The sequence below is a fragment of the Narcine bancroftii genome, chromosome 1 (genome assembly GCF_036971445.1).
Source record: "Narcine bancroftii isolate sNarBan1 chromosome 1, sNarBan1.hap1, whole genome shotgun sequence".
Lineage (NCBI taxonomy): Eukaryota > Metazoa > Chordata > Chondrichthyes > Torpediniformes > Narcinidae > Narcine > Narcine bancroftii.
This window is the reverse complement of record NC_091469.1, coordinates 446,379,968-446,405,363: the sequence shown is the minus strand read 5'-3', so window position 1 is coordinate 446,405,363 and position 25,396 is coordinate 446,379,968. Positions and strand designations below refer to the sequence as shown.

Here is a 25,396-nt window from a genome sequence, read left to right as displayed (position 1 = left end):
CCCATATTAAGAACTTCAAAACAGTAGGTAAAAATTTAAGCTGAGATGAAGGAGTTTTAAAGGGTGTTTGATATCAAGATTCTGTTGCCAGAGGGGATGGTGAAATTAGATATAGTTACCAGATTTCAGAGGAAACCAGACTGAGACAGTGTGGTGATACGTTTCCTCCATTGTATATAGTCATCATTGTCATTTGTCTATATGATGCTGGCCCGCCCATGGATGACTCATACCTTTTGACTCCTCCCCCGTGGTCCTGGGCCATAAAGGTTGAGCCACCTTTCCCTTACTGCCATTCCTATCCTGGGATCTGGGCCAGCCAGGTTCTTCTGTGAATGAAAGCCTATTGTTTCCTCAGCTTATCTCTGTGGTTACTGGTAGTGCCCTACAGACTTTAGTAGGCAAGGTGGAGAAGGATACATTTATGATGTGAGCAAGTGGAACTGGAACCACATCTTTCTATCCATTCCAAAAGGTCAGCATGGGTGATAGGCCAAAGATTGTTTCTGTGCTTTATGACTTATTGATCTGTGCTCTTATGGTATGAATAGCATATCAGTTATGACGGACTACTCCTGTGGCTATTTCATATACATTTTTTAATGAGCAATTATATTAAACATGAGCAGTTCTGCAGCAATAAACAAACTGGGGGAAGAACTCAGTGTGATGAGCAGCATCTAAACAGTCCTTCCAAGCGAGGCAACACTTAACTTGTGCATCTACTGCATCCGGTGCTCCTGTTGTGACTTTCTCTACATCAGAGAGACTGGACACAGACTGGGAAATCACTTTGCTGAGCACCATTGCTCTGTCTGCATTAGTGACTGGGATCTCCCACTGGGCAACCATTTCAATTCTGTGTCCCATTCCTGCGCTGACATGTCAGTCCATGGTGTCATGCACTGTCAAACCAAGACCACCCACAAATTGAAGGAACAACACCTAATTTTCCATCTCATCCTCTCCAGCTGGTTGGCATTAATGTCAACACCTCTGGTTTTTGCAGGCCTACTCCCCATTCTTCCCCTCTCTTCTCCATCCCTCTGTCTTCATTCCTCCAGCTCTTCACCCCTTCCCTCTCCATTCGCAGAGACATCTCCCCCTTCCCTTGTTTGCTGGTCTGCCTTCCCTCCATCATCCACCTATTACCTCTGCCTTTGGGACTGTGATCCTCCCACCCCCCACCCCTCAGGCATCTCCCACATTTTGTCCACACCTTGATGAAGCGCTCAAGCCTGAAATGTTGGGTATATATCTTTATCTTTGCAATATTATGTACACTGTTTGAGCTGCTGAGTTTCTCCAGCATTGTGTTTTCACTTCAACCGCAGAGTCTGCAGACTTTCAAGTAGTTCTTCTGTGAGGGGAGGGGCAGGGAAGTATTGTTGATGTTTACAATCAAGACCAACTATGGTCAATTCCTTCTCCCCTCTCCTGACACAGATAATTCTATTGGATTAAATAGATTGCACCTTCCAGTTCTGAAAGAAGTAGCTGTACACACTAGAAGCATTGTCAATAATCTTTCAGAAATCAATAGATTTTGGCATGTTTCTGGAGGTCTGGAAAATCGCAAATGTCACTCCACTCTTCAAGAAGAGAGGGTGGGAGCAGAGAACAAATTATAGACTGGTCAGCCTGACATCAGTGGTTGGGAAGATGTGGGAGTCAATTGTCAAGGATGAGGTTACGGACTTCTTGGAGGCACCAGTCCAAAGCCAGCATGGTTTCCTTAAGAGAAATTCTTTCTGGATAAACCTATTGAAAAGCTGGCTGGATAAAGGAGAGGTGGTGCGTATTGTGTGTTTGGATTTTCAGAAGGCCTTTGAAAACCTGCCACACACAAAGCTACTTAACAAGAGCCCATGGTATAACAGGAAACATTCCCGCGTGGGTAGAGCATTGGCTGATTGAATACAGGGATCATATTCTGGTTGGTTTCCAGTTGCTAGTGGTATTCACAGGAGTCCATGTTAGTGTCGATTCTTTTAATGCTGTTCAAGATTCAAGATTCAATTTATTGTCATGTAATAAAACAGTGTCATATTACAGGAAATTGCCTTTTGACTGCAGTCAGAGAAAGAGAAACAAAAGAGAGAATCCCCCTAGATTCACTGAGTGTCTGTAGAGTTATCTCCAGTGCTTCCGCAGCCTCCGCAGCCACACAGAATCCAGACCAAACCATTAGCAACCTGAGTTCCCAATCCGAACCTCCGATACAGTTAAGAACCCTTCAACGCCCTCAGCACCCTTTCGCATCCTGGTTCCGATACCTGGTAGCCCAGTCCCGCGGCCAGGGGATTTTAAACAAAACTACCATTCAAAGCCTGCACAGAGCAGATGGCAGTTGTACTGGGCGGATGGATCCCGCAGGAGCGCTGTGTCTCCACTCCCTACTTTCCGTGGGTCTACCCCAGCGGCAGTGCTGCCATTACAGCAGCTCCCTCAGCGCTGCCATTTTTAAAAATCGATGTGCATCAGTGGTTTAGATTATGGAATGAATGGCTTTGTGGCCAAGTTTGTAAATGATATGAAGATAGATTTCAGATTTATTGTCAGAGTATGTACATGACATCCTGAGATTATTTTTCCTACGGTCCTGGTAGAATTCCCATTTATTGGTAGTGCAAAAAATATTGCACACTATGTACACATATAAACAAACAGACAAGTGTAAACAACTTACTCCGCAATGAGTTGGAATGAGGAGGTTCACAAGGCTGATTCTGGGAATTAAAGTGTTATCACATGAGGAATATTTGATGGCTCTTGGCCTGTACTCATTGGAATTTAGGAGAATGAGGGGGAACTCATTGAAATATTTTGAATGTTGAAAGGCATGGTCAGAGTAGATGTAAAATGGTTTGTTTCCCATGGTGGGAGAATCTAGGACAAAAGGTCTCAACTTCAGGATTGAAGGGTGTCTGCCTAGAAAAGAGATGCAGAGGAATTTCTTCAGCCAGAGGGTAGTAAATCTATGAAATTTGTTACCACGGATGGTTTGTGGAGACCAAGTTATTGAAGTGTACAGGCAGTCTCCATGTTACGAACGAGTCCTGTTACCTGGGTCTGTCCATAAGCCGAATTTGTACATAATGCAGAACAGGCACTTAAGCTTCTTATTTAGCATTTGTGAGGAACATTATGTGCATTGTGCGCATTTACGAATTGGGGAACAGCCCTTTCGTAAATACGAATTGTTCGCAGCCTGGACGTTCATAACCTGAGGAGGGGACTGCTCGTACTTAAGACAGAGATTGATAAGTTCTTGATTAACCAAGGCATGTAAGGTTATGGAAAGAAAGCCGGGGAGTGAGGATGAGTGGGAAAGTGAACCAGCTCATGATTGAATGATGGGGCAGGCAAGATAGATTGCTCTATTTCTGTTCGTATGTCTTTTGCTGCTTGACCTTCCGTGTTCCTCCAGCAGTTTGTTTTTCCCTCCAGATTCCTCTCATGTCTCCATTCACAATCCTTATTTTGCAACTTTTACTTATTTTATCAGTGACGTCAATGCCAGCTGCCAACAAGCAATCAGCTACTAATCTGCCCAATGTAAAACTAAGCTTGTGGGGCACATTTCACATAATGTAGTATTTTCATAAGAATGCACTGGAATCCAAGGTTTGGAATTATGATTAATTTAAGGTTTTTTTGGTGCCAGCATAAAACGCCATCCAAAAACGACCTTGGGCTCAATCTGTACATCCACGCTGAATTAACGAATCTCAGTCAATGTGATAGTAGGTGAGCTGAAACCACCCATTATGCTTTGAGGATAAGGAGGGGAAATCTGGAAAAGATTCCCTCTGACGATCACTATCCAATGACTTCAGCTAAAAGTGATCCTCACAAGATTGAACTCAATTCTGATATTCTCTCATGACTGCCAAATCACTCAGTCTGGTTCACGCATGGCCGGGGGAGGGGGGGTGAATTTTTGGACATGTTTCTAATCTATTCGTTGGAGCTCCTCGCCTTTTGTTTTATTAGCACATCCTCCAGGCTCCCCTCCAGAAATCTGATTCATCAATGAAGAGAATGTGCAGTACATTAACAATTCTGTCTTTCCTCCTCACTTATGCTGCTGGATTTATGGCCGTAACCATCCTGCCAGATGGAGGCCCAGGAAGAGTTCCAAGCAGCTCCACATTTTATCTGAGTAAGGGGTTCAATACCAGATGTTCTCTACAGCAGGGAGTCTGATAACGGACGTTAATTGGAACACACTTTTGCAATTGTCAATTCATGAATAACAGCAAAATAAAAATCATGGCAAAACTAACCCCCATGATCAAACCTTCGGGGAACTATACAAGGTCAAGGTCAAGATTGATTCCTGACACTGAGGAGGGAAATTCCTCCCTTAAGGTTAGTGGTTTTCTCCCTTTCTCCTGAACCCTCTTTTAAAGAAAGGGAAGATCTGTGCAGTGGCTTGGATGACCTGAGGATGTTTTCAATTGCTTTACAGACTATAGTATACAGTTCAAGAGTAGGGACTCACAATTCAGTGAAACTTGACATTTCTCCTGCTGCTTGGGAGTATGAAGATTAATAGCGCTAAACTGCTCATTTGGTTCCAGAAGGACCAGAATCAAAATCTAGCTCAATGATTAAAATCCTCTTAAGTGCGAAAACCGATCCTCCTTGCTCGCTATATGTGATGCCAGACTGACACAGTCATGGCATTTAGCTGCCCACTGAGATAAGATGCCAAAACCTTTTTTTTTTCTCTGCATTGCAATTTGTTTACATACCTTTATTGTTTACATGTGTATGTTGAGTACAGTTTTTACATTGCACTACCAGTATGTGGTAATTCTGTCTCACCTGCAGGAAAAAGAATCTCAAGGTCGTATGTGATGTTATGCATGTACTCTGAAAATAAATCTGAAAGCCAATGTGCTCCATCAACCTGCTCCCACAATTCAAGAGAAAGATTCCTGCACCACTTTTACACCACCTGAGTAACCTAACTTTGCATAGTCAGTTACACAACTTGACCATGCTGACCAAAGTGTCTTATTTGCCTGTATATAGCCTGGATACCTCTGCACATAAACAATCCACATACCAGACTCAATATCTTTTGAACACTCTAATTATACGTACCTCTACTACTTCCTTTGGCAGCTCATCCTATATATAGTATCTACTGCCCTTTGTATGAAAGAATTGCCCCTCAATTTCCTTTTAAATCTTTTCCCTCTCACTTTTAACTCATGTCCTCTAGTTTTAGTTCCCCCCCACCCCCCTACCACCACCACACTAAAGGTGAAGATTATGACCATTCACCTTATCTTATCCTCTCATTATTTTATAAAACTCCAAAGGTCACTTCCTCAGTCTCCTTCACTCCAGAGCAAATATCCCAGCCTTTCCCCACAGCTTAAGGCCTCCGCCCCTGGTAACGTCCTTGTGGTTCTTCACTGCACCCTTTCCAGCATAGTGACATTTTCCTTTAGTATAGTGATGAGAACAGCACACAATCTTTCAGGTATGGTCTCACCAATGTTTTCTTCAGGTTCACATTCAGATTTAGATTTATTGTCAGAGAACATACATGACATCACATGCAACCATGATTCTCTTTTTCCTGTGGGTGAGGCAGAATTGCCACTTATTGGTATGAAAAAAACTACACAACGTACACACATAAACAAATAAAGAAATGTAAATTGATAAAGAAATGTAAACCAACTGACTGCAATACAGAGAGAATTTTTAAAAATCAATAAAATACAAATGTAAGTGTTCTCAATTTTTGAAACCCTCGTTCAGTTTGTTGTTGACGAGACTGATGGTGGAGGGGTAGCAGCTGTTCCTGAACCTGATGGTGTGAGTCTCGTGGCATCTATACCTCTTCTCTGATGGTAGCAGTGAGAACTAAGCATGAGCTAAGTGGTGTGGATCCTTGTTCAGTTGTTATGTGATGTTCCAACTCTTCAATGTGCCATCTGATGAGGACCAACATATAATATGGCTTATTCACCACCTTTCATAGACAGTGGGAATGGCAGCCAGGGCAGGGGAATGCTCCGCTTGCAGAATGTCGGTCGTCAGGGAAGCCAGCAGTATCCTTGATGACTTCATCTACAAGAAGTACATCCAGCTGCAGCTCCTGACAAACCTAGGTACGAAATTGAAGCTGAATTTGGATGAACTCCAGATCATTTTGGAGGCTGAGGGAGTGATAGACAGGAGTTACAGGGACACTATCACACCCAGGAGGCAAGAGGAAGGTAGATGGGTGACAGTCAGGAGAGGGAAAGGGAACAGGCAGGCAGTAGTTGTTCCCCTCATCATTTTGGATAGTGTTTGGGGGGCAGGGAAAATGAACTACTATGGGCAGAGTCTAGTCCTGTGGCTAAGAAGAAAAGGGAGGAGAAAAGGTGAACTATAGGAATAGGGGATTCCATAGTTAGAGGGACAGATAAAAGGTTATGTGGAAGGGATTAAGAATTCCAGATGGTATGTTGCCTCCCTGATTGCAGGGTCCAAGATATCTCAGCAAGTTTATAGCATTGTCAGGAGGGTGGGTGAGCATTCAGATGTTTCATTCCATGCAGGGACCAATGGCATGGGTAAGAAGGGTGAGGAAGTCCTGCAAGGAGAGTTCAGGGAGTTAGGTGGAGGACAGGACCTCCAGGGTTGTGATGTCAGGATTGTTAACCATGTCACAGGCCAGAGAGGTTAGAAATAGGAGGATAATGCAGCTTAACATGTAGCTAAAGACATGGTGCAGGAGGGAGGGCTTCAGGTTTCTGGATCATTGGGCACTCTTCCAGGGAATAGGGATGGTTTGCATCTGAACTGGAGGGGAACTCGTATCCTTGCAGGATATCTCATGCTGTTCCAGAGGGTATAAACTATATTTGTAGGAGGATGGGAACCAGAGTTACAGAACAAATAGGGGAGTGGAGGAGGGAAAACTTGATGAGAAAAATTGTCTGCAACGTTAGAAGTCAATAGGGTTGTCAACATGGTAGAAATGTTCTCAGGTGCATCTATTTCAATGCAAGGAGTATTGTAGGGAAGGTATACGAACTGAGAGTGTGGATTCATATGTGGAATAAGTGGCCATTAGTGAAACTTGGTTGCAGGAGGGGCAGGACTGGCAGCTCAATGTTCCAAGCTTCTGTTGCTTCAGACGTGATAAAACAGGGGGGATGAAAGAGGGAGGAGTTTCATTGCTCATCAGGGAAATTATCACAGCTGAGCTCAGGCAGGACAGACCAGAGAGTTCGTCTACTGAGACTATATGGGTGGAGCAGAGGAATGGGAAAGGTATGACCACATTCATGGGGTTGAATTATAGACTGCCCAATAGTCAGTGAGAATTGGAGGAGCAAATCTGGAGAGAGACAGCAGACAGCTACAGGAAAAATAAGGTTGTGATAGTAGATTTTAACTTTCCATTTTTTGACTGGGGCTCTCATACTGTAAAAGGGCTGGATGGTTTGGAGTCTGTCAAATGTGTTCAGGGAAGTTTTCTAAAACAATTTATTGAGATACAAACTAAAGAGAATGCAATATTGGATCTCCTTTTAAGAAACAAGACAGGACAGGTGACAGAAATATGTGTAGGGGAACATTTTGGGTCCAGTGATCAAAATGCCATTAGTTTCAAGTTAATTATGGAGAAGGGATAAGTCTGGGCCTTGGGCTGAGATTCTAAATTGGAGAAAGGCCAATTTTGAGGAAATGAGAAAGGATCGAGAATGTGTGGATTAGGATAAGTTGATTTTAGGCAAGGATGTGCAAGGTAAGTGGAAGAACATCAAAGGTGAAATTTTGAGAGTACAGTGTTTGTATGTTCCTGTCTGGATTAAAGGCAAAGTTTACAGGCATAGTAAACCTTGGCTCTTAAGGGATATTGGGGATCTGGTATAGAAGAAGAGAGGGTATACAGCAGGTATAGGCAACATGGAGCAAGTAGTTGAAGAGAATAAAAAATGCAAGAAAAACCTCGAAAGAAATGAGAAAGGCTAAAAAAATGGGCATGAGATTGCTTAGGGAGAAAGCCCTAAGGGTTTCTACAGGTATACTAAGAGCAAAAGGACAGTAAGGGACAAAATTGGTCGCCTTGAAGATCAGAGTGGTTGGCTTTGTATGAAGCCAAAAGAGATGGGGGAGAGGTTAAATAATTTTTTTTTGCATCAGTATTCATTCAGGAAACAGGCACAGAGTCAAGAGAAGTAAGGAAAACAATTAAGAGGAGGAAGTGATTGCTGTCTTAAAGTAAATAATGGTGGCTAAATCCCCAGGACACATCAAGATATTCCCTCAGATGTAACCCTGGAAATTATAGGCCAGTGAGCTGACGTCAGTAGATGGTAAATTATTGGAAGGTTTACAAAGTTTTTCAAGGACGTTACCAGGAAAGTTGATGAATAAAAGGCTCTGGAAGTTGTCTACAATAGTAAGGCCTTTGACAAGGTCGAACATGAGAGGTTAGTCAGGAAGCTTCAATATTCATGGTAAACTAGATTTGGCAATGGCTGGACAGGAGAAACTAGAGAGTGATGGTGGATGATTACTTCTCAGACTGGAAGACTGTGACTAGTGGGGTGCCTCAGAGATCGGAGTTGTGGCTATTGTTGTTTGTCATCTATATCAATGATCTGGATGACAATGTGCTAAATTGGATCAGCATGTTTGTAGATGACACTAAGAATGGAGCATTGTGGACAGTGAAGAACTTTTTCAAAGATGGCGAGGGATCTGAACCATCTGGAAAAATGGGCTGAAAAATGACAGATGGAATTTAATGCAGACAAGTGTGAGGTTCTGCATTTTGGAAGGTCAAACTAGAAAGGACATATATGGTAAATGGTAGGGCACTGAGGAGTGTGGTGAACAGAGGGATCTGGGAATAAAGATACATGATTCCCTGAAAGTGCTGTCACAAGTGGATAGGATTGTAAAGAGAGCTTTTGGCATAAATCGAAGTATTGAGTACAGGAGTAGGGATGTTATGGTAAAGTTGTATAAGACATTGGTGAGGCCAAATTTAGAATATTGTGTGTAGTTTTGGTCACTTAACTACAGGAAAGAATCAATAAGATAGAAAGAGTATAGAGAAGATATACTAGGATGTTGCTGGTGCTTCCGGAACTGAGTTACAGGGAAAAGTTAAACTGGTTAGGACTTTATTTCCAGGAGTATAGAAGAATGAGGGGAGATTTGATCGAGATATTTAAAATTATGAGGGGATGGACGGAGTAAATGTAGATAGGCTTTTTCCACTGAGAGTAGGTGAGATACAAACCAGAGGACAAGGATTAAGGGTGAAATGGGAAAAGTTTAGGGGGTAATTCTTTACACAGAGAGTGGTGGGAGTATGGAATGAAGTGGTGAATGCAGGCTCAATATTAAAATTTGGACAAAGAATTTGGTCAAGTACATGGATGGGAGGAGTATGGAGGGCTATGGACTGGGTGCAGGTCAGTGGGACTAGAAGGGCTAAAAGGGCCTGTTTCTGTGCTGTAATGTTCTTTGGTTCTATGGTCCTAACTATGAATATGTCCCTCGATCTCTCTATACCACAACACACCCAAAATCCCTGTTGTTCAGAAAGTATGTCTTGCCCTACTTTACCTAAAATCCATAACTTCAGACTTGTCTGAGTTAAATCCCATTTTCCATTCCTAGGCCCATATTCTCAGTTACTTTAGTTTCTGTTGGAACCTTGGACAACATGTAACCTTTGCACTATCAATTTTGCTGTTGTCCACAAACTTACCTTTTCATGTAACCTAAGTTTTCATCCGTTGTTATTACGTATGACAGATTGCAGTGGACCCAGCACTGATCCCTGCAGTGCATCACTGATCACAAGCCTCCTATCTGAAAACCAATCTCCATTACCATCTTCTGTCTCCTTGTACAAAACCAATTTATCATCCAATTTGCTCCCTCACTCTCGATCCCTTGTGAACTAACCTTCCGTGCAGGACCTTGTCAAAAGCTTTGCTAATGTCCATGTAGACAAGGTCTGAAACCCTGCCTTCTTGGTCACCTCTTCAAAAAGCTCCATCAAATTGATGAGAAGCAATATTCCCTCGTTCAAAATCATGGTGAACGTCTCCAAGCCCTTGCCTTTCCAAATGGAGATAAATACAATCTCTCAGGATCCCCTCCAGTAACTATTCCACTACTGATACTAGGCTCACTGGCCAGTAGTTTCCTAGTTGCTGTGCAACCTTTCTTCAATATATGCACAACATTACCGACCCTTCAGTTTTCTTGTACCTCCCATGTGTCTAAGAAAGATACAAAAATCTCTGCAGAAATTTCTTGCCTCACTCCCACATTGCCCTAGAGTGCAATTGGTTTGGCCCCTATGATTTACTGAATCTTTATATGCCTCAACATCCCCAGCAACACCTTCTTCTAATCAAAATATTTTATTATCATGTTTCAAACACAATATTTCCATATTCTCTGACACTTCTGTTCCCTGATTTGGATTTTACACATTGATTCTAAGCCAACAGGAAGCAGTTTAAATGCTTAAATCCCTTAACAGGTAAGAAATTATCACATTTTGCCTCTTGATCCAAGAAATTGTCATATAGTATTCATCTGCCAAAAGAATCACTGCTTTTATCCACTTTACTCAGCCAGCCGTATTTTTCAAAATATTAGGTATTTCCATCTATCTCCTATTAAAGTGGCTCAACAACTTAAACCTCAAGCCAGTCCTTCCTCTTCTCTAACAGAGAACACTTCCTACAAATATCAGCTGTCACTCAGCTGCTGACAGTCTTACATTTGAGTGAGAATATCTGAACACAAGCCTTCAAACTGACAAATGCAGGCCACCCACAAATTGGAGGAACAAACCCTTACATTCTATCTTGGCAGTCTCAAACTAGATGGCATCAATGTATACCTCTAATTTCTGTTAACCTTCGATCTCTGCCTTTCCCTACCCCTCTGCCTCCCTTCCACCCAACTCCTTCCCTTCCTTCCCCTATCTGAGAACTATTCTTCTTAGTCTTCTGCCCTCTACCCCATTACACCTCTCCGCTTCTTTCTCTTCTACCCTCCCACCTGTATCCACCTTTTAACTGGTAGCCTATACTCCTCTCACTTCCCCTTCCTTCCTCTCATATCCTCCTCCCCCCCTCCCCACTTTTTTATTCAGGCATCTGTCTGCTTTTCCACATTCCTGACGGGCTTTTACTTCCTATGAATGTTAAATTTGCATCTTGGCGCCTCACAGTTTGGCGGGCAGCAACCTCCTTTGAAGAAGACCGCAGAGCCCACCTCACTGACAAAAGGCAAAGGAGGAAAAACCCAACACCCAACCCCAACCAACCAATTTTCCCCTGCAACCGCTGCAATCGTGTCTGCCTGTCCCGCATCGGACTTGTCAGCCACAAACGAGCCTGCAGCTGACATGGACTTTTTACCCCCTCCATAAATCTTCGTCCGCGAAGCCAAGCCAAAGAAGATATAGCACAAGGGTAAAACATGGAAGTCCGCAGACACCGTGACTGAAATAAAAACACAATCCTGGAGAAACTCAGCAGGTCAACTCGTGTATTTTATGGAGCAAAGATAAATAGGCATTACTAATGTTTCAGGTATGAGCAATATAGAGCAATATGTAGAACATAAAGGAAGCCCAAGCCTTCAAACTGACACTTCACAACAGCAGGTGCTGAGGGAACACTAAACTGTTAAAAGTACCATATTCCAGATGAAATACTAATAGAAGGTTCTCATGGCCCTTTCTGATGAACAGAAAAGATTCTGTGATGGGGATAGATCCTTGGCAGCCCTTGCCAACATTTACACCTCACCCAAAGTTCACTAAAGCAGGTGATCTGCTCATTATCACATTGTTGTTCGTTGGATTATATTGTGTGCACAATTGCAACCAAGCTTGTAAAATAATGATTTGATTCTGAAGCACTTTTAGGCAATTCAAAAGGATTTTATTTAATTGCATTGCTTTCTCTATCCAGCAGGTTGTTGTTTCCCAACTCTTGTTTTGACAGTGCAAGAATTGACTGATGAGGGATAATGGAAAGGTTTCTGAAATGTATTTATATTCAACAAATACACTCAATGCAGCTTCTCATTTTGACCAGCTTCCTGGTAATGCTAATTGCATTTTGAGAAACAAATTATTTAGTAATGCAAAGTAGATGTTATTTCTCATTATTTGGACAGCTGAGAGCTCAGCTGCAAAATATAAGCAAAGATCTAGGTTGACATACTGACATTATAAATCCCTGTTAATTAACTGAAAATGTCACCGACTCCTTCACTCCTCCGATAAAATGTTCCTCATCCTGACATTTATTTATACAGGGTAACAAGAGTATATATTTTGGCCTAAGTTATTTACATTTCCAAATGTTATGTATAATTGAGAGCGAACATTTGCAATATTAACTTAACTCTAGCAACTTAGATTTTTAATATTTTCATCTCCAGTGTTTATAGAAAATGAACCCACCAATGTTGCAAATATTTCATTAACTGTTAAAACTAGAAATAGTACCTGATTAAACAATACATACTTCCGATTATCCAAAACATTCAGGACCAGACATCTATCGGTTAACTGCATTTTTCAGGTAACTGAGAAATGGCTTTAAGTAGCCCAGTAGCAGCAGTAGAATAATTGTATCTGCCATCACCGATCCCCGACTCCTCCCCACCCCTGTCTCTGAACCTGCCCCGGAATCTGAGCTCCCCGCACCTGCCGCCGCCACCACCCCCACCCCCCCCCCCACCCCCAGTCTGTCACCTCTGAAAAATCAGTGCCCCCCTCCTCCCCTACAGTTTTTCTAATTCCCCCCAATTAGATTTGTTCTGCCGCTGACTCTAGGGACAGCGGAGAACCAAGTACAGAGGAGGGTAAAAAAGAAATGAAAAGAGAGAAAGGAGGAAATTAATTGAAATGAGGGTGATCTCCCCATGCGTTTCCTGACCCACCGACTTCCTCTAGTCGCTCGCTGATGTTAGCAAATTGGCTCTAACAATGCATCAGAGCCCCACATGAACATGTCGGGTGAAAATCTATTTTCAACTTACAACGTCAAGTTGCCGCTGAAAAAAATTTTGGATAACTGAGAATTTCAGTTAAGTGGTTTTCAGATAATCGGAAACATACTGTAATATAAACTGTAAAGTGTTTATTTATATTATTTTTCATATGCATATTACTCTCTGAGAAATACATTTAGCCTGACATCAATAGATAGGAAGATTGTCAAGGATAAGGTTACAGAGTACTTGGAGGCACATGACAAGATAGACCAAAGCCAGCATGGTTTCCTTTAGCGAAAATCTGGCTTCACAAACCTATTGGAATTGGAAGTGACAAGCAGGTAGATAAAGGAGATGCAGTGGATGTTAAGTATTTGGAGTTTCAGTAGGCCTTTGACAAGGTGCTGCACATGAGGCTAGTTAACCACATAAGAGCCCATGGGATGTCAGGAAACACACTAGTGTGGGTAGAAGCAGAGAGCGCAATAGAGGGATCATATTCTGGTTGGCTGCCAGTTGTTAGCAGTGGTGGAGGTAGCTAACATGACAACTCTCTGTATGTCTTTGATGGAGTTGATGTCACTGGCCAAGTTAACAATTCTTCTGGAGTCTTTTCCTGTCCTGCACATTGGAACTTCCATACCAGACAGTGAAGCAACTTGTGAGAATAATCTCCAAGGTAATTCTGTAGAAACTTGCAAGAGTTTTTGATGACATATCAAATCTCCTCAAACTGCTAATGAAGTATAACTGCTGGTGATCTTCATGATCATATCGACATGAAGGCTCCAGGATAGATCTTCAGAGATGTTGACACCCAGGAATTTGAAGTTCTTCACCCTTTCCTCTGCTGACTTTGATGGGATACTGACAGGTCAAGTGCATGGTTAAGGGCATGACTAATGGAATTAAGCGCCATCGTCTGCAAAGAGTAGTTCATGGACAAGTTGCTCTTGTGTCTTGGTGTGAGCTTGCAGGCGCCTCAGATTGAAGAGACTGTCATCCGTGTGGTACCGGATGTAAACAGCGTCTTCATTGTTGAGGTCTTTCATGGCTTGTTTCAGCATCATGCTGAAGAAGATTGAAAAGAGGGTTGGTGCAAGAACGCAGCCTTGCTTCACGCCATTTGTTAATGGAGAAGGGTTCGGAGAGCTCATTGCTGTATCTGACCTGACCTTGTTGGTTTTCGTACAGTTGGATAAACATGTTGAGGAACTTTGGGGGGTATCCAATGCACTCTAGTATTTGCCAAAGCCCTTTCCTGCTCACGGTGTCGAAGGCTTTGGTGAGGTCAACAAAGGTGATGTAGAGTCCTTTGTTTCGTTCTCTACACTTTTCTTGGAGCTGTCTGAGGGCAAAGACCATGTCAGTAGTTCCTCTGTTTGCGCGAAAGCCGCACTGTGATTCTGGGAGAACTACTCTTTGCAGATGATGCCGCTTTAGTTGCCCATTCAGAGCCAGCTCTTCAGCACTTGACGTCCTGTTTTGTGGAAACTGCCAAAATGTTTGTCCTGGAAGTCAGCCTGAAGAAAACGGAGGTCCTCCATCAGCCAGCTCCCCACCATGACTACCAGTCCCCCCACATCTCCATCGGGCACACAAAACTCAAAACGGTCAACCAGTTTACCTATCTCGGCTGCACCATTTCATCGGATGCAAGGATCGACAACGAGATAGAGAACAGACTCGCCAAGGCAAATAGCGCCTTTGGAAGACTACACAAAAGAGTCTGGAAAAACAACCAACTGAAAAACCTCACAAAGATTAGCGTATACAGAGCCGTTGTCATACCCACACTTCTGTTTGGCTCAGAATCATGGGTCCTCTACCAGCATCACCTACGGCTCCTAGAACACTTCCACCAGCGTTGTCTCCGCTCCATCCTCAACATTCATTGGAGCGACTTCATCTCCAACATTGAAGTACTCGAGATGGCAGAGGCCGACAGCATCGAATCCATGCTGCTGAAGATCAAACTGTGCTGGGTAGGTCACGTCTCCAGAATGAAGGACCATCGCCTTCCCAAGATCGTGTTATACGGCGAGCTCTCCACTGGCCACCGAGACAGAGGTGCACCAAAGAAGAGGTACAAGGACTGCCTAAAGAAATCTCTTGGTGCCTGCCACATTGACCACCGCCAGTGGGCTGATATCGCCTCAAACCGTGCATCTTGGCGCCTCACAGTTCGGCGGGCAGCAACCTCCTTTGAAGAAGACCGCAGAGCCCACCTCACTGACAAAAGACAAAGGAGGAAAAACCCAACACCCAACCCCAACCCACCAATTTTCCCTTGCAACCGCTGCAACCGTGTCTGCCTGTCCCGCATCGGACTTGTCAGCCACAAACGAGCCTGCAGCTGACGTGGACATTACCCCTCCATAAATCGTCGTCCACAAAGCCAAGCCAAAGAAAAAAAAGAATGGAATTAAAATGTGGAAAACAATGGGAATCACCTGTTTTGGTTTAAAAAAATATAGTGGTGATAGCTTTCAAAATAGTGAGAAATTAAAGATGATGATATCACACAAGATTACAATTCATAGATGCCATTGGCCCATTGAGTGAGCTCCACCATTCTAATCATGAGCTGATTCATCCTTCCACAGCAACCCCCCCCAGCCTTCTCCCCATAAATCTTGATGCCCTGACTAATCAAATATCTGTCAATTGCTCCTTTAAATACCCCCAGCAATGTTGCTTCCACAGCTGCCTGTGGCAACAAGTTCCATAGATTAAAGAAATTTTTCTGCATCTCTGTTTTAAATTGACACTTTTTTATCCTGAAGTTGTGCCCTTGTTCTAGATTCCCCTACCATAGGAAATATCCTTGTCCAGGCCTTTCAGCATTCAAAATGTCTCTATGAGGTCCCCCATCATCCTTCTGTACTCCAACAAGTACAGTCCAAGAGCCAGCAATCGTTCCTCAAATGCTAACCCTTTCATTTCTGGTATCATATGAGTAAATCTTCTCTGAACCCTCTCCAACTCCAACACACCTTTTCTCAAGAAAGCACCCAAAACTATGCACAGTACTCCAGTATTTTAAGTGTCTCAACATTTCATCCCCGTTCTTGTATGCTATCCCTCTATAAATGAATCCCAACATTGCATTCGCCTTCTTCACCACCTGGAAATTAACCTTTACGTTATCCTGCACAAGGTCTCCCAAGTCCCTTTGCATCTTGGAATTTTGAATTTTCTCCCCATCTAAATAATAGTCTTCCCATCTATTTCTTCTACAAAGTGCATGACCAACTTTCCACCATTATATTTCATCTGTCATCTGAGCACCCATTCTCCTAATCTATCCAAGTCTCTCTGCAGCCTTTCTGTATCCTCAGCACCACCTGCCCTACTACCTATTTTGGAATCATCTGGAAATTTACCGCATTATTTAGGGCTTGGATATTCTTCTATGTGAAACTTTAAGCGTAATCATCAAACACAAGATTCTGCAGATATTGGAGTTTAGAGCAAACAAATCTGGAGGAACTCAATGGGTTGGACAGCATCTGTGGAGGGAGATGTACAGTCCATATTTTTGGTTGAGACCCTTTCTCAAAATTAAATGTTATCAAAATAAACAATTAGAAAGCTAGTGGTGTGTGCTGGGATTTAATGCAAGGGTAGAGATATCTGATTCCAATTGCATGGAGCTTCAGTGAGACTCCAGTGGGGACAGATTTAACCTCCCGACATAAGGAGGGGCGTTTACTGCAGAGGCAGTATAGAGAAAGTTCACCACTATGATTCCTAGGATGGCAGGATTGTTGTGGGAGGAGAGATTAAAGAGACCAAGATTCTATTGTCAGGAATTTGGGAACAGTGGCACAGTTGGTAGAGGCACTGCCTTACAGTACCAGAGACGTGAGCTCAATCCTGACCTTAGTCCTGTCCATGAGGTATTTATGTTCTCCCTATGATTATGTGGAGTTCCTCTGTGTGCTCCAGCTCTCTCCCACAGCCAAAAGACACGCAGGTTCGTAGCTTACCTGGCCACTGTAAATTGCCCCTCATACGTACTGTAGCTAAATGACAGAATCTGGGGGAAGTTGAAGAGAATGAGATGAAAGTGAAAAATGTAATTAACGTCGGTTTTGTGCAAGATGGATACTTAAAGGTCAGTGGAGAATCAATGGGTCAAATGTATTGTTTCTCTGCCATATCTCCATATACGAGAGAAATGAGAGGTATCCCATTTGAAATGTATAAAATTATTGCTAGGCTTGGCAGTGCAGATGTATGATGTTTCTCTTGCTGTGGTGTCTCAAACTCAAAACAAAGAGTCGGCTGTTCAAAACTGAGATGGGAAGGTATATTTTTCACCCGAGAGTAGTGAACCTTGGGAATTCTTTTCCTCAAAGGCCAGTAGACTTTCAATCACAAGCAGCTCCAATAGCTCAGTGGTTTGAGCACTGGTCTCGTAAGCCAGGGGCCATGAGTTTGATCGTCGCTGGGGCCTCATTTCTGTGAAGGGCACTGGTCAAAGTGACAATTCCCTGTCTCCTTATACAGTAGACAAAGTTAAAGAATTTCATGTGCGTGACAATAATGGAACCTAATGGAACCTTTATTTTCAAGATAGAAATAAATAAATGTTAGACATTAAGAAAATAAAGAGAAATGAGGCTCGTGCAAGCAAATGATGCAAATGTAAAAGACTGGGTTAACCTTACTGAATGGCAGAACAGCAGGAGGGACTGAATGGCCTTCTCTGCTTTCTATTTCTTCTGTTCTACGTTTGTGAAGCAGCTGCCAGTATTCATGTTACTAGAACTGGCTCCCTTGTATTACCTAATACCCTGAACCAGCTGCTGTTCTGAAGGCCACTGCACTGTGAACAGCTTTGACAAAGACGAACATTCTTAATTTATTATGGGATCTCATAAAGATTGTCTGAATGAGATGTCCACAGGGCATTTTTTTTTTGGCCTCAACAAGTAGTTGACCCTGAGGCAGAAAACCTCTGAATCTTCGATAGCTAGCAAGTTCCCGTTACATTATTCTAGAACGATCAACTTATTTAAGGGTGTAGCAATCGCAACAGCAGGAGTCAAGCTTCCACTGATTAATAGCTTCTATGATGTGCACTCGACATAAACCCCTAACAATAATGATGAAGATGAGCATGAAGAATACGGACACCTATCCAATGACAACATGGCAGCAAAACAGACGAGGAAGTTACCTACATGAAAATGACAGACACAGGTCAGAAGTGTAGATAATCATTTGAGGGGATTCTAGACTTAAGAAGAAAAACTGATTATTTTCCTAAACTGTGAAATGCTCCCTGTAAAAGAAAGAAACTAGCCAAAAGCCATATATCATAGCAGGGAGTAGAGGATAGAATCTGAGGTTTAAAGCGCAAGACCTCCACAGTACTAATTCCACTGTTAGAACTGATGCCTTATGTCTCAGTTAAAGAGAAGCAGATGGGACCTGTCAGCATGCAGCTAAAATAATGGCGTTGATGGAGGAGTTTCAGATTTAGATTCTCAGGGCAGTGGGGCAAGCTTCAGGATGATGTGATGTGGGGTGAAGGAGCTCCACATATGGGATTCTCTTCACCTAATTCAAACTGATATCAAGAAGTAGAAAGTCATGGAAAAAGAATTTAATTATAGCAGTGGTGTCCTTCTGGTCCCGCGATGAAATATGGAAACCACATGGTTTGGCTCAGAGATGTGAGACAAAGTAAATTATAACCTTTGAATTTGTGTTCTTTTTCCACTGAAATGATTTGGAACTAACTTGCTCAGTGATTTAAATTAAAGTAGTTTGAAATTATATTTCTAAGATAAAGGGTACATCTTTTCTTCTTTGGCTTGGCTTCGCGGACGAAGATTTATGGAGGGGGTAAAAAGTCCACGTCAGCTGCAGGCTCGTTTGTGGCTGACCAGTCCGATGCGGGACAGGCAGACACGATTGCAGCGGTTGCAAGGGAAAATTGGTTGGTTGGGGTTGGGTGTTGGGTTTTTCCTCCTTTGCCTTTTGTCAGTGAGGTGGGCTCTGCGGTCTTCTTCAAAGGAGGCTGCTGCCCGCCAAACTGTGAGGCGCCAAGATGCACGGTTTGAGGCGTTATCAGCCCACTGGCGGTGGTCAATGTGGCAGGCACCAAGAGATTTCTTTAGGCAGTCCTTGTACCTTTTCTTTGGTGCACCTCTGTCACGGTGGCCAGTGGAGAGCTCGCCATATAATACGATCTTGGGAAGGCGATGGTCCTCCATTCTGGAGACGTGACCCATCCAGCGCAGCTGGATCTTCAGCAGCGTGGACTCGATGCTGTCGACCTCTGCCATCTCGAGTACCTCGACGTTAGGGGTGTGAGCGCTCCAATGGATGTTGAGGATGGAGCGGAGACAACGCTGGTGGAAGCGTTCTAGGAGCCGTAGGTGGTGCCGGTAGAGGACCCATGATTCGGAGCCGAACAGGTGTGTGGGTATGACAACGGCTCTGTATACGCTTATCTTTGTGAGGTTTTTCAGTTGGTTGTTTTTCCAGACTCTTTTGTGTAGTCTTCCAAAGGCGCTATTTGCCTTGGCGAGTCTGTTGTCTATCTCATTGTCGATCCTTGCATCTGATGAAATGGTGCAGCCGAGATAGGTAAACTGGTTGACCGTTTTGAGTTTTGTGTGCCCGATGGAGATGTGGGGGGGCTGGTAGTCATGGTGGGGAGCTGGCTGATGGAGGACCTCAGTTTTCTTCAGGCTGACTTCCAGGCCAAACATTTTGGCAGTTTCCGCAAAGCAGGACGTCAAGCGCTGAAGAGCTGGCTCTGAATGATAAAGATAAAGGTATATCATGGAGATAAAGTTATATAATGCAGGAAATGTCCCCACAATTACAAGGGACTGGAGAATATAGTTAATTTGTTAGTTTTATTCATTTTTTTTATAGCATTCACATGTACATGCACTGATAGGGCCATAAACCTAACTTATTTACAATGGTTTGCCACAGATGCTGCCTGACTGTTGAGTATTTGCAACACTTTTGGTTTTGATTTAAAAGCACACTTATTTAGGTGATCAGACCCTGTCATTTAAGACCTGTAAGGAATGCTCAATGAAATTCCACATTTGGAGGAGTAAGGATACATCCAGAACAAAATCCCTGTTTGGAGTTGGTTCCAATCAGATGAGATGAGTATCAGCAGAGTTCGTTCACACTGGCACTTTAACCCAGTAATTAACCACCAATCTACCAGTTAACATGTCAGTGTGAACACTCACAAACCAGCACGCAGGCGTCAGATCACCCCAGGGATGAACTGCCTAGGGAGGGTGTATCATCGATGATTTGTTTTGAATCGGTGTACTGGTTAGCCCAGTGTGAAAGGGACGTGGGGTATGCAGGACATCACCACTGGAGGATAGGCATGCCTTTGCTCTGGGATGCTGGGTAGTGAGTGTGAAAGGATGCAGAGAATTGGTTGACATTGGTCCAGTGTTTTGAACAGGTTAATTGAACTGCCAATCTACTGGTTAGCCAATGGGAAAAAGTAAACCTTAATCTGGAACAGAAAAACAATCTGCTGGAGGAACTCAGGGCTTGGAGCAGCGTCGGTGGGAGAAAGAAGAGTGGTGGCCACTTGAAGTCGGAAGCCTTCATCAAGACTTGATGAAGAGTTTCGGCCCAAAATGTTGACCATTCTTTTTCTCCGACTGATGCTGCTTGACCTGCTGAGTTCCTCCAGCAGATTTCATTTTCTCCAGATTCTAGCATTTACGGTCTCATGTCTTCAGTAAACTTTAATCTGGTTCAACGCTCAACTGAATTGTTCATTATTTTTTTTCTCACATGGCGAGTGCAAAGTAGCTGAGTTTGGATTATAATTGATCCTATGTTCTGTAAAATATACCAGATGAAAGGAAGTGTTGCGTTGAGATTATTTGATTATATATTGAATAGTATGAATGAAATAAGATGTAAAATGCTTATGTGACTCACAATTTCTATTGAAGTAATGAAATATTAAAGTAGGCCCAAAATTGGTAACAACTCTGACTCTCAAGGATTGGATTGAAAAAGTAACATGAGAAAAAGGTTATGAAAGAAAGAAAGCTTCTTCAAATAGCATCAGTTTACAAGGAGGTGATTAAAAACTATTACACAGTTGCAATAGGAGAGAAAACATGATGCTGAAGTCAAATATTGGATTTTCACATGGAACAACTAGTCAAAGAAGTAATTGGGACTTTATAAAACTAACGGCAGGTAACAGTCAGAATGCTGCAATAGCAGGAAAGTTACAATGAGAGAACAGCACATTGTGGCGGAGTTGTATATAGAATATAGAGCATTATAGCACATTACTGGCCCTTCAGCCCACAAAGTTGTGCTAACCTATGTGAATCTATTCCATAACAATCTAATCCTTCCCTCCCTCTTACTCATAACCCTCTATTTTTTTTATATGTTAACCACTGATGAATTAATTTCCATCATATCCTAATGTTCTAATAATTTAGTGTTTTTAAAAAAGCTGACCTGGACCGATCCCTAGCCTAAATGAACTCGTATCTATGTGATTTCATAGAAAAAATGTAGGAAATAATTGAACATTGATACTAAAGGAAATGGGCACCACAATTTGTATGTGTTTAAGATCAGTCTTAAAAAGAATAGGATTAAATTCAGCTTTAGGATGTTAGCTTATCAGGAGGTTTGGAAAAAAAACCCTGGAAACACAAAGAGAATGAAAGTGAAAATGAACAATGGATCATATTTAGAAATCCAATACTTAGAGAACAAATGAGACGTGTCCCCAGGAGAAGGGGGACAGATGGAAAACCTCAATGTGAACAGCAACTGCATTATTGCGTCAACTAAACCAGGTAATGAGAGACTGGCCACACAGATGCACAATATTAAGGCCAGCATGATGCTAACACAACACTCACTGTTGTGTAGTCAATCGCAGTTCACTGCATTTGTAGAACCCAGGTGGATGCAAAAAAAGCTTAAGAGCTGTTCCTAGGGAAATATTGGCAAGTTGCCAAGATGTTGACATCACCTCATCCATTACAATTCAGGCAATTCTGCAATTAGCCCTTTAGCAAGAGGCCCATCCAGATTTTCAGAATCTTTAATCAGTAAAGGAGAGAGATGCATCAGCATGTTTTAGGGCCTGAGGCATGTTGCTTAATATTTCTTTATGCAAAAACAATTATGACAATTGTTAAGTTGCTCAGCCTATTTCTATGCACAGAGCAGTCACAGATGCCACAGTCATGAGGGCTTCTCTGTGCATATTCAACTTCTCACCATGAAATTTTGCAGAATTTCCTGTTGAAGAATTTTCTCCTTGGGTTCCCCTTGCCTTGTTGGCCACAATTCATTTTGTGAGGCCTCAGCCATTAATGAATTTTCAGTGAATTAACAACGCCTTTAAAATAGTGAGTGCCTCAGCAAGAGAGGGAAGGACAAAGACAGCCCTGGAAAGAACTGAAACTTATTTCATTGGTGTGAAAGATTGAGTAAAGAATAATGGATATGTAAAAAAGATTGAAATCTACATCCTTAACATTTCTTAAGCTTGAAGTTGATGATGTTCCTTTGTTCTGAATTGTTTGATTGTACCATCTTGCCTTGCTTATCTATTTTGGGCCTTACTCAGATGTTTCAGTTTATGTTCATTCATTTCCCTCACTGTTGAAAGCTATGTATTTTCTACTACCAATAATATCTGAACTCACTGTTCACACAATGATATTTAAAAGATAAAGTAATTAATAATCTTTGCAAATTTAGAGATAGTTCCAAGGACAGGGCATATCATTAAAGTTTATTTAATTTGTAGTTCATGATAAAAAAAAAGTAACTGTGCTCTCTCTGTTTTAATTTGAATTTAATTTGAATCTTAATTTTTAACATAAATTATTGCTTAATCAAATCACAGCATTAATTGCATGAAAGAAGTAAGTTCATTTGAAAACCAAACATTTTTTGCCAATGTTTTTATTCCAAACTGTGAAACTATCTTAAACTGCCTGATTGGGAGCACCTTTGAGCCACCTTCACATAAAACTTTGGAAATAATTTTATCAGTCTGTGCACTGAGTCCAAGAGTTCGGGTGGCACATTGCAGCTGTACAAGACATTGCTGAGTGTTCACATGGAGTACTGGGTGAACATCTGGTCATCATACAATGGGTAGTGATTAAACAAATAAGATTCACAAGGATGTTGGCAGGACTATTAAGCTTAGTTACAAGGAGAGTCTGGGTAGCATGAGACCATTCTTTCCCAAGTGAAAGAGGCAGAGGTGTGTCAATCATGCATGTGGATAGCCAGTCTTTTTCCCAGGGTAGGAAGATGCAAAATTAGAGGGCAGTGGTTTAAGCTGAGGGAGGAAACAAAAATGAAAGATGACCTGAGGGCCAAGTTTTTAATGTTATCTAGAATGAGATGCCAAGGGTTGTGCAGAGCAGTGGTTTTCAACCTTTTTCTTTCCACTCACATACCACCTTAAGTAATCCTTTACTAATCAGAGAGCACCTATGAGATAGGGATTATTTAAGGTGGTATATGTGTGGAACGGCTTTGTAAGGTGAGCCTGGTGGGCAGCTCGCTTCTTTGCCAGCAGCTCCTGGATTTCCTGGCTGTTTTCGTCAAACCAGTCCTTGTTTTTCCTGGAGGAGAAGCCCAGTACCTCTTCAGTGGATTGCAGTATGGTAGTCTTCAACTGATCCCAGAGGGTTTCAGGGGACGGGTCCGTGAGGCGGGTTGCAACGTCGAGCTTTGCTTTGAGGTTTGCCTGGAAGTTTCCTCTCGCTTCGTCTGACTGCAGTTTTCCAACATTGAACCTCTTTCTGGGGGCTTTATTGTTCCTGGGCTTTGGCTTGAAGTGAAGGTTGAGCTTGCAGCGAACCAGCCGGTGGTCAGTGTGGCATTCCGCGCTAGGCATGACCCTGGTGTGGAGCACAGAATGGAGGACCATCGCCTTCCCAAGATCGTATTATATGGCGAGCTCTCCACTGGCCACCGTGACAGAGGTGCACCAAAGAAAAGGTACAAGGACTGCCTAAAGAAATCTCTTGGTGCCTGCCACATTGACCACCGCCAGTGGGCTGATAACGCCTCAAACCGTGCATCTTGGCGCCTCACAGTTTGGCGGGCAGCAGCCTCCTTTGAAGAAGACCGCAGAGCCCACCTCACTGACAAAAGGCAAAGGAGGAAAAACCCAACACCCAACCCCAACCAACCAATTTTCCCTTGCAACCGCTGCAATCGTGTCTGCCTGTCCCGCATCGGACTGGTCAGCCACAAACGAGCCTGCAGCTGACGTGGACTTTTTACCCCCTCCATAAATCTTCGTCCGCGAAGCCAAGCCAAAGAAAGAAGAAAAGAAAAGAATATGTGTGGAATGAAAAAGTTTGAAAACCACTGGTTTAGAGGTAGGTGGAACTAGTGTGGGTGGAACATTTTGGTTAGCAGGGAGGGGTCTGTTTTCATGCTGTATGACTCTTTGAATCTATGCCATGTGGTTTCCTCGTGCTTTTTTTTTCAGGCCTAATCCATATTAACCCTGACCACCTTGTCAGAAGTGCAGTACTTATTGATGCTGGGCAAAGTTAAAAGACATTTTCTGCAAAGCAAGATCCCAGAAGAAAAATTGGTCAGTTCATCTGTTTTTTTTTTATGCTGACTGGAGGAAGAATGGATGGCAGAGCTCTGTGGAAACAAAGCAAACATGTACAAAGCAAAGCAAGATTTCCGAATAGTTAAAACGCAGAGGATAACACCTACCGTTCAATGGAGTTGAGCAGGAAATTAAAGTTCACATGGAGAGGCTGAATTTAGTTTCTGTTCCCTTCCCCAAACTTCACTTTAGAGTTTAATGCAAAATACAGAAGGTGAGGTTGATGTGCTAAGAATGATATGGTGCTACCAAGCTGAAGCAAGATGAGTTTAGGGTTTTTGGGTCCACCATTAACATTTGTTCGCATTTATTCAAATACCTTGCGATCTGGCGTCAATGAGTGCTGCTGCAGGCTAACTTCCACACATGTACAAACATGAGTTTCGCTGTTAAGACTGGATTTTACTGCAACTGAAAACTTTTTGGTTGTGTTACTTTTCAAAGCAACAAATGTACAAGCTCATGAAGAATTCTGGCATAACTTACCTTATAAAGAGGCCAAGGCAACTTTTTCCAGCCCAATGACAATGTATCATATAGGAATTAGCAGTAAATGTTCTTCACAGTTTGGAAGAGAATTCAGTGGAAACCCCGCTACAGGAAGCTTGGTGTGAACTCCAGACTAAGTATTGCAGGACAATGTTTTGTGAAAAAAGAACTGCCAGGACTGATGTCAGGTTTGTCTGGTGCAGGGAGAAAGATGAAAGACTGAGCTGTAAATGAAAATGAACAGGG

The 25,396-nt window shown here is 42.6% G+C and overlaps 1 long non-coding RNA gene across 1 annotated transcript; it reads left to right on the top strand.

The window, feature by feature from the left end:
• Positions 1 to 278: 278 nt before the first annotated feature.
• Positions 279 to 25,396, top strand: LOC138753573 (uncharacterized). Its single transcript, XR_011351264.1, has 4 exons — positions 279 to 475; positions 6,008 to 6,137; positions 11,982 to 12,114; positions 24,530 to 25,396. It is a non-coding gene; the product is annotated as an uncharacterized lncRNA (long non-coding RNA).